Source organism: Typopeltis vanoorti, chromosome 20, assembly GCF_054136105.1.
Source record: "Typopeltis vanoorti isolate ZY-2024b chromosome 20, IOZ_Tvanoo_1.0, whole genome shotgun sequence".
Classification (NCBI taxonomy): Eukaryota; Metazoa; Arthropoda; class Arachnida; order Uropygi; family Thelyphonidae; genus Typopeltis; species Typopeltis vanoorti.
This window is the reverse complement of record NC_143568.1, coordinates 73,673,957-73,689,210: the sequence shown is the minus strand read 5'-3', so window position 1 is coordinate 73,689,210 and position 15,254 is coordinate 73,673,957. Positions and strand designations below refer to the sequence as shown.

Below are 15,254 nucleotides of genomic sequence, written 5' to 3'. Positions count from 1 at the left end.
CTTGTCTGTTGTTTCTAACATAACTAATGTGTTCCTTCTGCCTAATCTCGAGGCTTCTCGAAGTCTGGCCGATGTAACTTGAACCATACAAGCATGGGATATTATAGACTCCAGCATACTTATAGAAAGAATGGGTATCTTTTGGAGATCATGATAGTTTATGAATTGTTTCTATAGGTTTGAATGTCACTCTTATTTTGTGTGGTTTGAGGAGATTAGCGAGCTTGTTAGAGATACTGCTCACATACGGAATGGCAATTGTTGTAATATATTGAGTGTCTTCTCATTCTCTTTGTGGTGGCTCAGAGAAAAGGATTTTGTTGACGAGTCTTCGTGGGTAGCCATTCAAGGTGAGGTTATTAGATATCAATGTTAATTCATCTTGGAAGTCCTTTTCATCTGTTGTAATGCGGACAGATCTTTTCTTTAGTATGTGTACTATGCTGAGTTTGTGAGAAATGTGGTGTGAGGAGTTGAAATGTAGATAACGTCCTGTATTCGTAAGCTTCCTGTAGACTGATAGATTCATAAAGCCATTAACTTGCTTGTTTGTCTTTTTCAAGTTCTAGAGTAAATTTAATAGAATGGTGCAAGGAGAAGATGACCTAATTGAGAAAATCGATTGGGTCATCTTTGTTGTGGTTCCATACAATGAAGATATCATCTACATATCTCCACCAAATTATTGGTTTAGGATTTATTTGAGATAGAATTTTATTTTCGAGATCCTCCATAAATAGGTCAGCACAAGAAGGTGAAAGGGGGGCTACCCGTTGCCAGGCCAGTCAATTGTTGGTAAATAGTTTTCTTCCAAGAAAAATAGTTTGAATTTAGGCAATGATTGTACAGTGAGGTTATATCTTGTGGGAATAAAGTGCCTAAGATGTTGATAACTTCCACCACAGGAACGTTTGTAAAAAGAGAAGTTTACAATATCCCATGCTCTTGTGGTTCAAGTTACATCAGCCAGACTTCGAGAAGCCTCGAGATTAGGCAGAAGGAACACATTAGTTATGTTAGAAACAACAGACAAGACATATCAGGCCTGTCATCACATTTCTCCAAAACAAACCATATCATTGAGTGGGACAAGAGTTGTACCCCTTACATAGAGGAGGACTACCACTCTCGAATGTTTAAAGAAGCAGCCACAGTCGCACGCACCACAGATAACCTTAACAGGAACCAAGGTTTAATACTTCCAGAGATATGGAAAACCCTAATTAGATCTCTGAACACACAAGAAATGAACTTTAATGCTAACTATAGAACGTTCCTTAGCAACAATTAGTAAATCATGTACACGCGATACGTGAATTATTCACGTTCATTGCTATTTTAGTTTGTAACTATAATTTTTAGAATTTACAGTTATGATTTATTTTGTGATATGTTTTAACCTCAGTGCTTGTACCCTGACGATGCCAACAGCTTAAGTTTGGTGAAACTAGTCGGTATTAAAATACTTATCCGTTTACACTTGATCAATGTTCCCAAATAGTTATTTACATTAGTTCTGTGATCAAGAAAATACACGCTCATTATGATTAGCCTATCTTTCATTGGCTTGTGTCCTGGCAATGCCATTTCCTCCTTAGTGATGAATGTTCTCTTAGGCATTTTCTTCCAGTAAAGCCCAGTTTCATCGCAGTTGAAGCTTGTTCTGGTCTGTAACCTTCTGACTCCATCAGTTTCTGAAATTCCTTCACTAACTTGTCAGCAGCTTCTTTGTCAGCACTAGCACCTTCTCCATGTTTAACAACACTTTGGATACCAGTTCTATTCTTGAATTTCTCAAACCATCCTTTGCTAGCTTTAAACTCTTCGCAGATGTCTTTGCTACTGCTAGTGGATGGCAAGTTCTGCGAAAGATCTTTGTAAATAGTTTGAGCTTGTAAACAGATCATGTTTTGAGATATACTATCTTCTTTCAATTGCATGTCATTAATTCAGACAGGTAGTAAAGTTCCCATTTCTTCCATAACTTTATTTCTTCAAGATGACACAATAGATACTCCTTTGGCCACATCCAGTTCCTTATAAAAATCTGCTTTCTTCACAATTGTAGCTATGGTGGATTTGGACAAGTCATACTGCTTGCACAGATCACTTTGCCTGACTCCTTTCTCATATTTTTCCACAATCTCTTTCTTAATTTGTATTGTGATTTTCTTCTTTTCTTCAAGCCCATACCAAAATAGATACACAAAAAAGCAAATACGTGCAGCGTTCGTCGTATTTCAGATAAATACGATGTAGTAACAACAATCGTTACACTAGAGACGATTCAGTGCATGCTCAGCTAGATGTGCATAAAAATGTTAAAAAAAGTATTATGTAAAACACGTTTTAGTTTATTTGAAAAGAAAAGCATCACGGTACGTATCTAGAGGTCAAAATCAGATAAGAAAAAAGTTCGTATCTCGAATAGTTCGTATGTCGAATGGTTCGTAAGCCGAGGTACCACTGTGTATATATTATTAAATTGAAGGTTTACTTGGTTTGATAGCATATTAAAATTATTATTTGATGACTGAAAACCAATGTTTTGAGTTAAACTTTATTAATACACACAACTAGTTTCGTCTGTGCAAGCGAAAAGGACATAAAAATTATCAGAGAGAACTGTACAAGTACTGGATTTCTACATCGCAGAATATATAAAGCAACAGAGGTTAACATAACAGAGGTAAAAAAAAATTTTTTTTTTTTATTACACACCATGAGAGGTGTGAGAATCTACAGCACATCGGTGTCATGTATGTGGTGCAGTGCAGGTAAGGATTGAGAAAGAAGAAATCTACTGACATTTTTCTTGAAGAGCTGGAAGTTTTGGTTGTTGGAAAACATTATGACGAAGGCTGTTCCAGAAGACAGAAGAATGCTGAATAAATGAGGAAGAGGAGAAACAGTTTCAACGTGTTTGCCATTGTATAGAAAAGAGATGTCGGACAGCTGCTCTTCTTATTTTAACAGGTCCAACAGAAAATGAAACGATGCTTGCCAGTTTACTGGAGCAGTGACCATGGAAGTACTAGCAGAAGAGACACGGAACAGAAACAGTGTGCCTGTAAAGGAAGAATAATCTATGAGCTGAAATGCTTTCCTCTAAACAGCATTGAGAAGATTTAAGGTTTAAGGGGCACCACCCAAAACTTGCAAACATCACCCAAAGGATGGCTGGATTTAGGATTTGTATATCATTAGTAGATGGGTATAAAATAGTATCTTGAGCAGAAAAGAATGGCTAATTTTTAAGAAGATGGAGATAAACGTCAGTCCAAAGAGAGATCTGATCCTGTCTTATGATTTGTCTATTATTGTAAATTAGGGAAAGTGAGCTGAGATCCCTTTTGTAAGAACTGCATTTTGGTGGCATTGAAAGTGACCAGGTTATCCTTGCCCCACTTAAGGATGGTAAGGAGATCAACATTTAAGGCAACGGTTGCAGATAATCTTGAAGCTTAGGAGAGCTGAAAACTATGTCGTTTATTGAAAGAGTAGGATGAATGGGGGGGGGGGGGTACTCTTGTTGGCAAACCTGTGGATACGATTAGTGGGGTCTGACAGTACAGTAAGAGAAGGAGATCCATAGAAGATTATGGAAGATGTTTTATCATCTCATAATGGATGCCATCAGGATCTACTGCACTAGGATCAGTAAAAGAGTTCTTTTTAGTTACTCAACGAATGGCTGATTGTATGTAGAAAGTTTTTTTAACTTGGGTATATTATATATTCAAGATACCAAGTAATTTTATATAAACTTGGTTTTTAATCCTATTTCCCAAGTAAGCAAACAGACAAGTAAGTCAAGTTTGTGCCTACACGTAGTGCAAGTCTGAGGCAACTTGTGGTAACGTAGTGCCAGTCTGAGGCAACTCGTGGTAAAGGTGGATTAAGATCCAATCACTTTCCTTAGTATTTTTCCCCTATAAATAAAAACACAACTATGGGCACTGAAATAATTTTCCAGTAAGCAAGGGTTAAATTTTGTTACATTATAAAATGAGAAATTTTGAACAAATAGAAATAACAACATTGTTATATATGGCATTTAGATAGACATGTTCAAACAAGACTGTGTGTGTCCTGCATGGGAACTAGTCTGATTGTATTATATCTCTTCCATGTTTGATGGGTGTATTCTTACAAAATTTTCAATATATTTGTTTCAATATTGGAATACTGTAAATGTCATAATGATATAAATATAAAAATGGAAAAAAATTCACATTAAAACTTATTTATTGTGGAATTTTCACCTAAGTGTCATAGGCATCTTCAGTACAGGATTACAGAACAGCAATCACAATAACATGCAATTGTAAAAAGTGGCACCTTAGTTAATGTAAAATAACCAAAGTTTGGAAATTATCGACCATGTAAGTAATCTTACATTAGCTACCAATGTGGCACTTTTTAGAATTATGTTAGTGTTTGTTTGCTATTCTATAATCCTGTACAGATACTAGCGCAGACCACTTTAGAAAACATGCACGCTGCCCAGGAGTCCATATATTTGCTTTCTAATTTGGTCCATTTTTTTGAGGTTTCACTGGCCTGACAGCTGTTTTGAACTGGTTGATTCTCGTCAGAGACCAGGCAGAAACCTTCAGAGAGCAAAAACTCTCTTTTGATACTAAGGAACTTAGTATTGAAAGAGTCGGAGAGGTGTATTTTTCATAAACAAACTCTCGGTCAGTGCGTAAACATGTTTACTAAAACAAAGAGCCAAAAGGCTTCAGTTTGGCGATGCAAAAATTACAAAAATCAAGTGGATGTCAGATCCAGCATTATTTCAAAGTCAAATGTAGAAACTATGAGAGTTTTATAATTTAAAAAAAAAAAAAAAAGAAAAGAAAAGAAAAAAAAAAGCGAATAGAAAGCAAATATATGGACACCTGGGCAGCATGCATGTTTTCTAAAGTGGTCTGCGCTAGGGCAACTCGTAAATGCCGGCGGGCGTATTCCCATGAGCTCTCTTGTCAACTTATTTTTAAGAAACTCTCATAGTTTCTACATTTGGCTTTGAAATAATGCTGGATCTGATATCCACTTGATTTTTATAAATTTTGCATCGCCAAACTGAAGCCTTTTGGCTCTTTGTTTTAATAAAATATTTTAAATTTAGTTTACATAAATTAAATTAGCTGACCAGTGACAGGCCAATGCACCTGAAATGAAAGATGAGATGGGACAGGATAATTCAATCGATTTTCTGACTATATGAAAACGTGGTCACATTTGTTCATATGACTTTATGAACAATGTCACCACATATTTTCTGCAAAACTGAAAATTTGAAATAGTATGTGAGGGCACTGTATTTACCTAGATACTGTATTTAACACTATAAAAAACTTCTACTCTGTTTTTCTTGCATGCATATAGGGGAAGGAAAGTGTATTTTACTATAAAGGATCATCATTTTGATTCCAGCTGTCTCAAATTATATTGCTGGCCTGGTTGGTCAAGTGGTTAGCATATTCGCTCTCCAGACAAAAGGTTGTGGGCTCGAATCTTGCTGTGGGCATGAATGTTTGTGATTGTGAAAATACTAGTGGTGGCAATGGGCAGTAGATGGCGTTGGTGTAGATGATGCAGTTTGCTGTAGTTGGAGGATTTGAGTGGTGGAGACAGAGAGTTGTAGAGTAGGTGTCCTCCCTCAATGAGTCTTTGGACTCCCTGGAGGTATCACATAATAATATATAACATTTAAATTACACTAGCTGATCTAAATATCACTAGATATAGTACCCAAACTCTTGTTTCTATATAGTGGTGGCAATGGGCAGTAGATTGCGTTGTCGTAGATGATGCAGTTCGCTGTAGTTGGTGGATTTTTAGTGGTGGAGACAGAGAGTTGTAGAGTAGGTGTCCTCCCTCGATGAGTCTTTGGACTCCCTGGAGGTGTCACATAATAATAATAATGTATAACATTTAAATTACACTAACTGATCTAAATATCACTAGATATAGTACCCAAACTCTTGTTTCTATATTTAGTGATACAATAAAACTTCTACTCTGTTTTGCTTGCATTTATGTAGTATGATATCTGTGTTATGTGTGTGTGTGGGGGGTCACTACACAGGACAGCTTTTTTACTATGAATGACAGTCTTGCCTTCTGGTCACTTGCTAAGGATGCTGGGGGCACACACACACTTTTGCCCACTTGTGTTTCTACCACTCTCACATCCAGATAGTACTATAGCCACATCACCAAAAGACAAGACTGACTTACTGGCATCACTCTTTTCTTCCACTTAATACATTGATGACCACTGAGTTCTCTATTTACCAAGAACTGCTCTCTTCATGTCATCCAAAGTCTTCTGCTAGAAAGAATCCAAATAAGCCTTAATAACATTAATACAAACAAGGAATTCTGATGGTATCCTACCTAATGCACTAAAAACTTGCCCCCCCAAAACTAACACCTATCCTGCAATGTCTCTTCATTCTATCCTATTCAACTGGCATCTACGATTTTTTAGCCTCCATCTCTGGGACTCAAGCCAAGGAAAAATTCACAGAAACTCAGATGATTACTCTCAACATTTCAAAAACATTTGATAGTGATTAGTACAAGGGGCCTTATTTAACAAACTGTCATTCTATGGTCTGCCTTCCACCTATGCAACTGTATTGCCAACTTTCTCACTGGTCGCTTACTACAAGTTGTGGTGGATGGTTTTCTCTCCTCAGATTTCCCCACCAATACAGGAGTTTCCCAGGGTTTTGTATGTTCACTCAATCTCTTCCTTCTGTATATAAGGAAGGAATTGAATGAACATACAGAACCCTGGGATACTAGTGTATTGGTGGGGAAATTCAACTCCTATTCACAGACAACAGTACACTCCATTTCTCCGTTTCATTTGGCAAGCTTTGTAGTGCCCTAGAACCCTCAAGATTCACCATGATCAGCCCAAATTCTGACCTCCTAGCTATATCCCAATAGGGCAAGGACAACCTTGTAAACTTCAATACTATCAAAACTTAGTCCTGTCTGATCTCTTGCAAGAAAGAGCTCAAATCTCTTCTCTCAACTATCAGTAATACTGTGATATCCAAGCAGAATCAAGTTTCCCTTCTTGGACTGACCTATACTTCCAATGTTTCCTGCCACAAACACATCTCAACCATAGCTTCCACAGTCACAAAAAAAAAAAAAAAAAGTAATTTTCTGCTTAAGACACTATTACATACCTTTACAGCTGCTAACTCTATACAAATCCCAAATTGTTCAAATATTGCTCACATATTTGGGGTGGTGGTGCACCAAAATCCTAAGATTGCTTGATCCTATCCAAAATTAGTTAATTAGTCATCCCTCTCTCAAAGATTCACTTCAGACCCTATCCCATAGTCTTTAACTTCTGCCTTATATCTGTTCTACAAATACTTTCATGGACAGTGCTCTACTGAATTGGTTTGCTATCATGCCTCCACTTGCATGCAAAATCAACAAGAACAAGAACTGCTGCTAACCAACACCCATTTACAGTCTGGCTTGAAATTTGCCAAACCAAATTCTCTTCCTACTCTTTATTTCCATTTATTTCTATTCCTTGGAATAACCTCCCCCACTCTTCCTTTTCCAAAGAATGCAACTTTCAGCTGTTCACAAAAAAAAAAAAATAAAAAAAAATAACACGAGTAGAAATCTAGTAGGTACTTTATTAGCTTTGCCTTTTGGACAAAATTTGGAGAAAAAGACAAATTTCCATATGTCTGGCATTCGTGTTTTTCTGCTCTGCTAACTGTCTAACAGAAATCAGTTTTTTCTTTTTTCTTCCTCTCGGCTACCCCTCTCTCTATTGACTCAAAAAAAAAAAAAAAACCTGACCTTCTTCCCCTATTAGAACTTTCAGTAGAATAACAGTCACAACTATGTGTTACTGTCTAATTTTCTATTTTGAAATCAACTCATTCTATCCGAAATGATTCCTATTCAAGAATATTATCTTCAAGCTACTTCTATACTATAGCTATCCTTTCCTTTAATTTCCAGTGTCTGAAGAAATTGTCTTGTATTTATTATTCAGAAAAATCTCACCTGTGTGGGTCCTCTTAATCTTGGTACTATCTAATTATGTTAACACAGCATTTCTGCAAATTCTGTTTCTGGTTCCACTTGGTTTTCTATTGATCCTGCTTAAGTGATAATCAGTTCTGTTAAAGAGACAGTCCTGGAAAAGAAGAAATCATACTGTTCCTGGCAAGTAAATCTGTATCTTTAGATGAGATAACTGTTTTTTAATTTTATGTAAGGTTTGAATCTTGCCGTAATATTGTTTATTACAATGCAAAAATGACTGAGGAAAACACTCAGAGAAAGAATAAGATGAATTGATGCAGTTAAAAATATCTTAAAATATCGAAAAATAAAAGCTAAGTATACTGGAGACCTCATAAATAAAAACCAATTTGATAGGGAACTAGTAATGAAACAATTAATTATTTCTGGCCTGGTTAGCTAAGTGGTTAATATACCTTCTTTCCATCTAGCAGGTCATCAGTTCGAATCCAATCATGGACATGGATGTTTATGATTGTCTTTAGGTGGGAGATGAATTTCATTGCTATGAATCATTGGAGGCCTGAAATGTACAGGTGAAGGTAATATTTTCAGCAATTTGCTGTCACCTGTAAACTTACAAAGATTGTTTACATGCCTTCCAGAAAATTAGGTAACCTTAACAACTCTAACTCTCCATACACCTTAGATCTCTTCCTCACTAATGATCATAAATAATTGTTTTAAATATATTATAGTTTTCGTGTGCTTTGGAAGTTCTTCTTGTGGGCAATTTGGGATCACAATGTAATGTTGATTTTTTCTCTTGATCTCTTGGATCAGTCACATAATCACACCTCATTACCATGTTTGGCATTATAAGAATGCCAAATACGATAATCTTCATGACTTCTATGCTTCATTTCCTTGAATTATTATTATTTATTTATTATTATTATTATTTTTTCAGTTCTTCCAATTCAAACATTTGTCCTGGATAGATACCAAATGAATAGGTAAGAATAAAAAGGAAGCACAGAACAGGAGCACAATTGGAAAAATGCTATTGGTGATCAGGAGACTTTTTGGTACCCAATTTGGACAAGATTCTAATGATTTCTTCTGGTCAAAAAATCAGAGAGGGGAACGTTGAATGTTCTGTGTTTTGGAATGGCACGAAGACATTTACCGATTGCCTATGCAAGAATTTGAAATTATCAAAGTTAGCTATATAAGCTTTGTCAGAGCAATCTTTTACAAATGCCCATGCCTTATATCAGATTTGAACTCACAGCCTGTTAGTTAGGGAACAGGCACACTATCTGCTCAAAGAGATTATAATTCAATTTGGTTAGTCCCACTAAAAAACCACTGTCTCCTATCACTATAAAAAATTGAAAGTTATAACCAATTATACTTCATTGACCTTCATTAAGATGCCTACATTATAATAAGGTTTATTTTCATATTAAAGTGTACTGCAGCATAGAACAAGGATTAGAGATTATGTTATAATATAGTTAGCACTATATCCAGGAGTGTTTTGACGTGTTTAAAGTTTTGTGTATATGTTGTTACATGTTGTTATTGATAGCTTAATATTTTATGAATTTCTTTCAGCAAATTATGCAGAAGTAATTGCTGGAATGAAAGAACTTGCGTTATTTCTACGAGAAAATTAGGGGAGAAAATTTGGGGTTACCATTTTTGGTAAGTTTTAATTTTACTTTATTTAATATATTAAAATCTGATTTCCATAGATTAGATCCTTTTCCAGTATTAATGAAAGTAAATTTTCCTTTTTTTTAAAAAAATAATTTTCTATTTTTTATATATATATAGCATTGTATTAGATTTTTGTTCCCTAAATATATATGGACATTGATAGTTTATGTACTTTTTAATTAGTGATTCACATGATTGATCCCTTCGGAGTTTGGGTAGATAGATGTTCCAAGGAATCTTAGTTAATTGTTTTGTACCCAATATTAGGTAGAACCTCCATAGCTCAGTTGGCACTGACAAAGCCCTTTGGTTGGAAAGACCTGGGTTAGCCGGTCTTATATAGAGGTAGGGTTATTATTATTATGTGACTGCTCCAGGGAGGGCACCTACTCTACAATTCTCCACCACTCAATTCACGAACTTCAGTGGACCTCCTCATCTATACAAATGCCATCTACTGCCCACCACCACTACTAGTATTTTCACAGGCAGTCATACAAAAAAAGATCCATGCCCAGTGGGATTCGAACCTGCAAACTCAGGTTTTTCATCCCCCTAGAACAGGCAAACCGCCCCATGAACACACATGCATTACAGTCATGAATACTGCCGTTAGGGGATGCTGCAAGGAGTGATGAACCGGCCACATTAAATTCGTTTGAAAATCATTTCAAAAGACATCCATGGCGTTTGCATAACTGTGCTTTCTCCAGATTACAAAGGAAGATAACTTATTTCCTCAGCTGCAAACACAATTGTTAGCAAAACAGACAGAAATGGACATTTTTAAAATTATTATTCAGAGATGAAAATTTTTTAAAATTTTCATTTAAACTGTTTTGCTAACACTTCAGCGAAGTGTGAAGCCATGGAAATAAGTTATCTTCCTTGTACTTTGGTAGATGCTACTGAATAGAACCCAAAACTTTTTTTTCCTCATAATTTCAAGAACTGAACTGAAATTATACTGTGTGTCCCATTTAACTAGCATTCATAAATGATTGCTACTTAATTGTGACTTAATGGAAATTACAACATAAATCATAATTAATAAATATCATGGATTCACAAATTACATATTATTGTTGTTGAACCAAACACATGTATTATAAAAAAAAATAGGACTCTTATTTTTAGGTAGATCCTTTGAAATGAACATATACATATCTGATTTATTTATTATATTAAATGTAATACACCTGCAAATATATTTTTTCATGCCCTACATTATTTAAATAGATTTGATTAATATCCTATCAATATAATAAAATTGTTCCCTTTGATAATCTTGGCATCATAAGATTAATGCAATATTATGCTTTTGTGTTTTCCTTAGCATTACTAGATTGTAAATTCTGCATATGTTTAGTGGTTTACTTTCATTTTTTTCTTTCTTTTGAATTCTGCACAAAAAAACAAAAACAAAAAAAAAATGTTCCACTACTCTTATCAATTACAACCTCTCCTCAGCAAAATTCATAAAGCCTATTTATATTCAGAGTATTTATGAGACATGCTATTAAACAGTGATTTTTGGTTTAATCCTTTATCCAAGTGTAAGCAAACAAAGTTTACATGTGAATTATCTTCACAATTGTGCTACTTGTATATAGAGGCTAATGGCTTCACATCAATATCTGATCCAGAGTAATTTAATAATAAGGTGATACACCTTTTCACTATGGGAAATATGTGACTTTTGCATTACTTCAATTTTGGGGTCTGACTCCCACTGATGAGACCTCAGTGAAGGTCGAAACTGGTCTAGTGGTGGCCCCTCCCATAATGCATATCGTTATACATACCCAAAATGATGTGGTTTTTGCATATGCGATACTAAGGAAATTGATGCGAAGTCATTAGCCATATATACAAGTAGCACTGCTATACTTCATGCACAAACTTTGTTTGCTTACACTTGGATAAAGAATTAAACCAAGAATATAATTTCTTGACATCTTTAATGTATACATCAGTCATATTCCTACCCTCTATCGCCCTCTTATTGCCCTCTATCTTTGCATCATCAGCAAACAGCTGTATGTCACATGGTGATACATGTGAAATCCTATCCATTGTCATTAATATAAAGATGGAATAACAATGGACTAAGGACTTATCTTGTGGTACACCGCTGGTCACTTTAAATCTTGCAGACTTACCCTCTTCATACATACACCACTTTTTGATATTTCTCAGACAGCCATTCTCTTATCCACACTAATAGTTTCTAACCAAATCCCATATCCTCCAACTTATGGAATATGCTATATTCTGTCAAAAGCCTAACCAAAGTCGAAAAGTATCATGGTGTATTCATTTCCTTTGTCTGAATCAACCACAAAATTATTATAAAATAAAATGAACTCAGTGCTGATCGTTGTAAAGTGTAGATTTTTGTCAACCCATTTCTGTGTGCAAACTCTATGAACTTTTTCAAAATCTTCACCATCACTCTCCAGTGATTTTGATAAGTCAATAGTTAGATGCATTAGTCTTTGCACAATCCTTTGTGCAGTAGAATTATCATACAATCTTTCCACTCCTGTGGAATTTTCCCTGTGCTGAGACTCAGATTATACAGCCAGGTCAAAGGCACAGATATATCAGTTGAGCACTCTTTTAGCATTTGTGGGGATATCCCATGAGCCCTTATTGCCAAATTCATATTTTCTTTATACAACAGCTCTAGTATCTCTTCCTCATACGCCTGAGTTTCTTCATTAATTGTAGAAGTAGCATTGATCTCCATGTTGCATATGCTAAATTGATGATGTTTAACAAAATGGACACTTCTTAGTTGAACACTTCCTTTTGTACCTGCATACCATTCACATTCAGTGGAGTTATTCTTTCACATTCATTCTTTCTTTAACTTGCTGAGCCAGTTTCTTTTCATACTCGGACTTAGTTTTCCTTAAAATGTTTTAACTCTTCTCACCTGCACCTTGTAATTTTCAGAACTGTAATTTTAATGAAATGTAATTACATCGAAACTGTAATGGTGTATTTACAAGTTGTATCATTCTTATGCACACAGTATTCCTTTCACATCATCTTTTTCTCAAGAATCTCTTGCTCAATAAGATTGCATATCCATTTCACTCCCACCCTATTTATTCTTCAAATTCTAAGGACACATTCCAGTATTGCATCATTGATGTATTTTTAATACTTCCCATGCATTTTCAATATCCTTCCCATCTAGTAACTGATATCATTGGGATTGAACTTAGTATTCTCCTCAGTTGATAATAATTTCCTGCTTTGTAGTTCAGCACATATCTTTTTTGAATGGAACATCCATACGTCACTTCCCAGGTCAGCATAGCATGATCACTCATCATCCAGAAGCAGAAACCATCACTTCTTTAACGAAATCCCCTCACACAGTATAATCAAGTGTAGTACTCTTTGACCTTGAGTTCCTTCTGTCATATGCCTTTTAAGGAAGTTGTCTCACAACAGCTTAGTACATTCAGCTGCATTCTTTTCATGAGATTTCACTGCTACTCAATCGGTATTTGCATAATTAAAGTCACCTGTGATAATAATCATATCATTTAATCAATTAGTACTCATTAGGTTTATTTGCTGGTGTATTTCTTCATCACCAGCAGATTATCAAAGGTTTGCAACAACACACTATGATGTATTTTATCTCATTAGCCTCCATCTTACATCATATAGCTTCCAACTCACTTGTACATGGAAAATTGTTCTAATATTGCAGCCATAGCTTTCTACCATACTATTGGACTCAAATCATCCAATATTATTAATATCCCATCCCATCCTCTTCTGTCTAGTCTATTCTTCCTAAAAATACTGTATCCTTTACACTTGATACACGTTAATATATCTGCCTTAGAGTGCCTGGTCTCACTAATGCCAGTAATCTGAGGCTGCATTGAATTAACCAAGGCAACAAACTCTGCCCTCTTTTGTTTCTGATACCCCTGGTGTTTGTGTACAGACATAAATCACCTCTATGCTTTTTTGTATACTCCTTTCTGTGGTCTGCATGATACAGTTGGACAACTTTCAGATTCCTGTTTATTTCCAATGATTCAGTTATATGAACATGCACACATTTAATAAGTCCAAGCCCCCATGAGTATGCAATCATCTTTTCAGTTTATTTCCAATGATTCACTTATACGAACATAAACCCCATGAGTATGCAATCATCTTTTCAGTCACCAACTAAACATATCATTAACATAGTTACATAACTTAGTTACTCATGCCTAGATTCTCACCATTCCTTCCATCATAATCTAGTTTCCCTAATTCTCTGTATTAGGTCTCATGCCATTTTATCAGACTCCTAATACTCAACTCTATGCGATTATTGTTATTCAATATTATTACCTTATTCAGTACTTTTTTGTTTCTCCTTTTACTGCTTACCTTTCTTGTCCTTCCTATGTCTCTGTAATCACTTTTTTACTTTTTCAATTTCCTCATGATCTGTCTAATAATTTGTTTCACTTGATATTAGCAAAGTTCATTCATCTTTGATATGCATTAGTTTTTGAAATGGCATTCTATTCATTGCTCCTTGTTTACAATTTCACTATTCAGGCCAGAATTTCTTATTTTGTTGCTGCTCTGTTGATTTTGTAAGCTTTTGACAACAATTTATGATACTATTTTAATGTTGCAGTATTTCAACAAAACATCAGGAAATACCAAATACAATAAATATATGAAAATCAGAAGTAATATGCTATTACCATCAATTTCATGCTATGTATCCTGAAGGAGTGTACAAGCTACTATGACAGAACTACATGATTAAGTTTCCATTCTTGTTAATTTCTTATCAGCAATTTTTTTCCAAATTAGTCTATTACTCCAATATTGTTGTACCTAACATTTAAGTTTTCTAAGATACTTTTGAATGAATCAACCCATCTAGTTTTTGGTTTCTTCTGGATCTTTTTCTTGGCATCACACACCTGTTTTGATAATCTCTCCCTCTCCCATTCTGTTTAAGTGACCAAAACACCTTAGATTAATTCAGCTCACACATTCTTGAATGCTAACAATGTCAAGTTCCTTTCTGATGTCTTCATTTTTAATATGATTCTGCTATTAATTCTCATTATGGTATTAATGATGCCATAATGATGGCATTAATGGTTTTTTCTCAAGACTGTCATATTCAACTGACTCCCCAACCACACCAGCTTTGCTCATTCTGTTGTCTATTTCCAAATTTAATTTGCCATTTTCCCTAAAAATTGTACCCAAATAGCTGAAATGTTCCTGCCTCTTTTCATAGTTTTGGTCTTATTATTGCAGATTTTCATGCCAAATTTATTACGGTTGTTATTCAGTTTAGTTAAAGAATCCTGGAGACTTGCACTAGATTGGTTTAGGATCATAATATGAAACCATCTTCATGTACCTCCTTCAATTCTAACTGCTTACTTACAGCTTAAATAGAGACTATGTATTGCTCAATATAATGTTCCATTTGAGTGGAAAGGCTT

General features: G+C 35.1%; 1 protein-coding gene across 4 annotated transcripts in view; it reads left to right on the top strand.

Moving 5' to 3' along the window:
- The window catches only part of LOC150095560 (DNA-binding protein RFX2-like), a 663,123-nt gene that overhangs the window by 50,192 nt on the left and 597,677 nt on the right, over positions 1-15,254 (top strand). For all 4 annotated transcript variants that reach the window (XM_090410808.1, XM_090410810.1, XM_090410811.1 and 1 more), the window contains exon 3: positions 9,649-9,738. The gene's annotated coding sequence lies outside the window, so the exon portion shown is untranslated. The remainder of the gene's footprint in view (positions 1-9,648; positions 9,739-15,254) is intronic.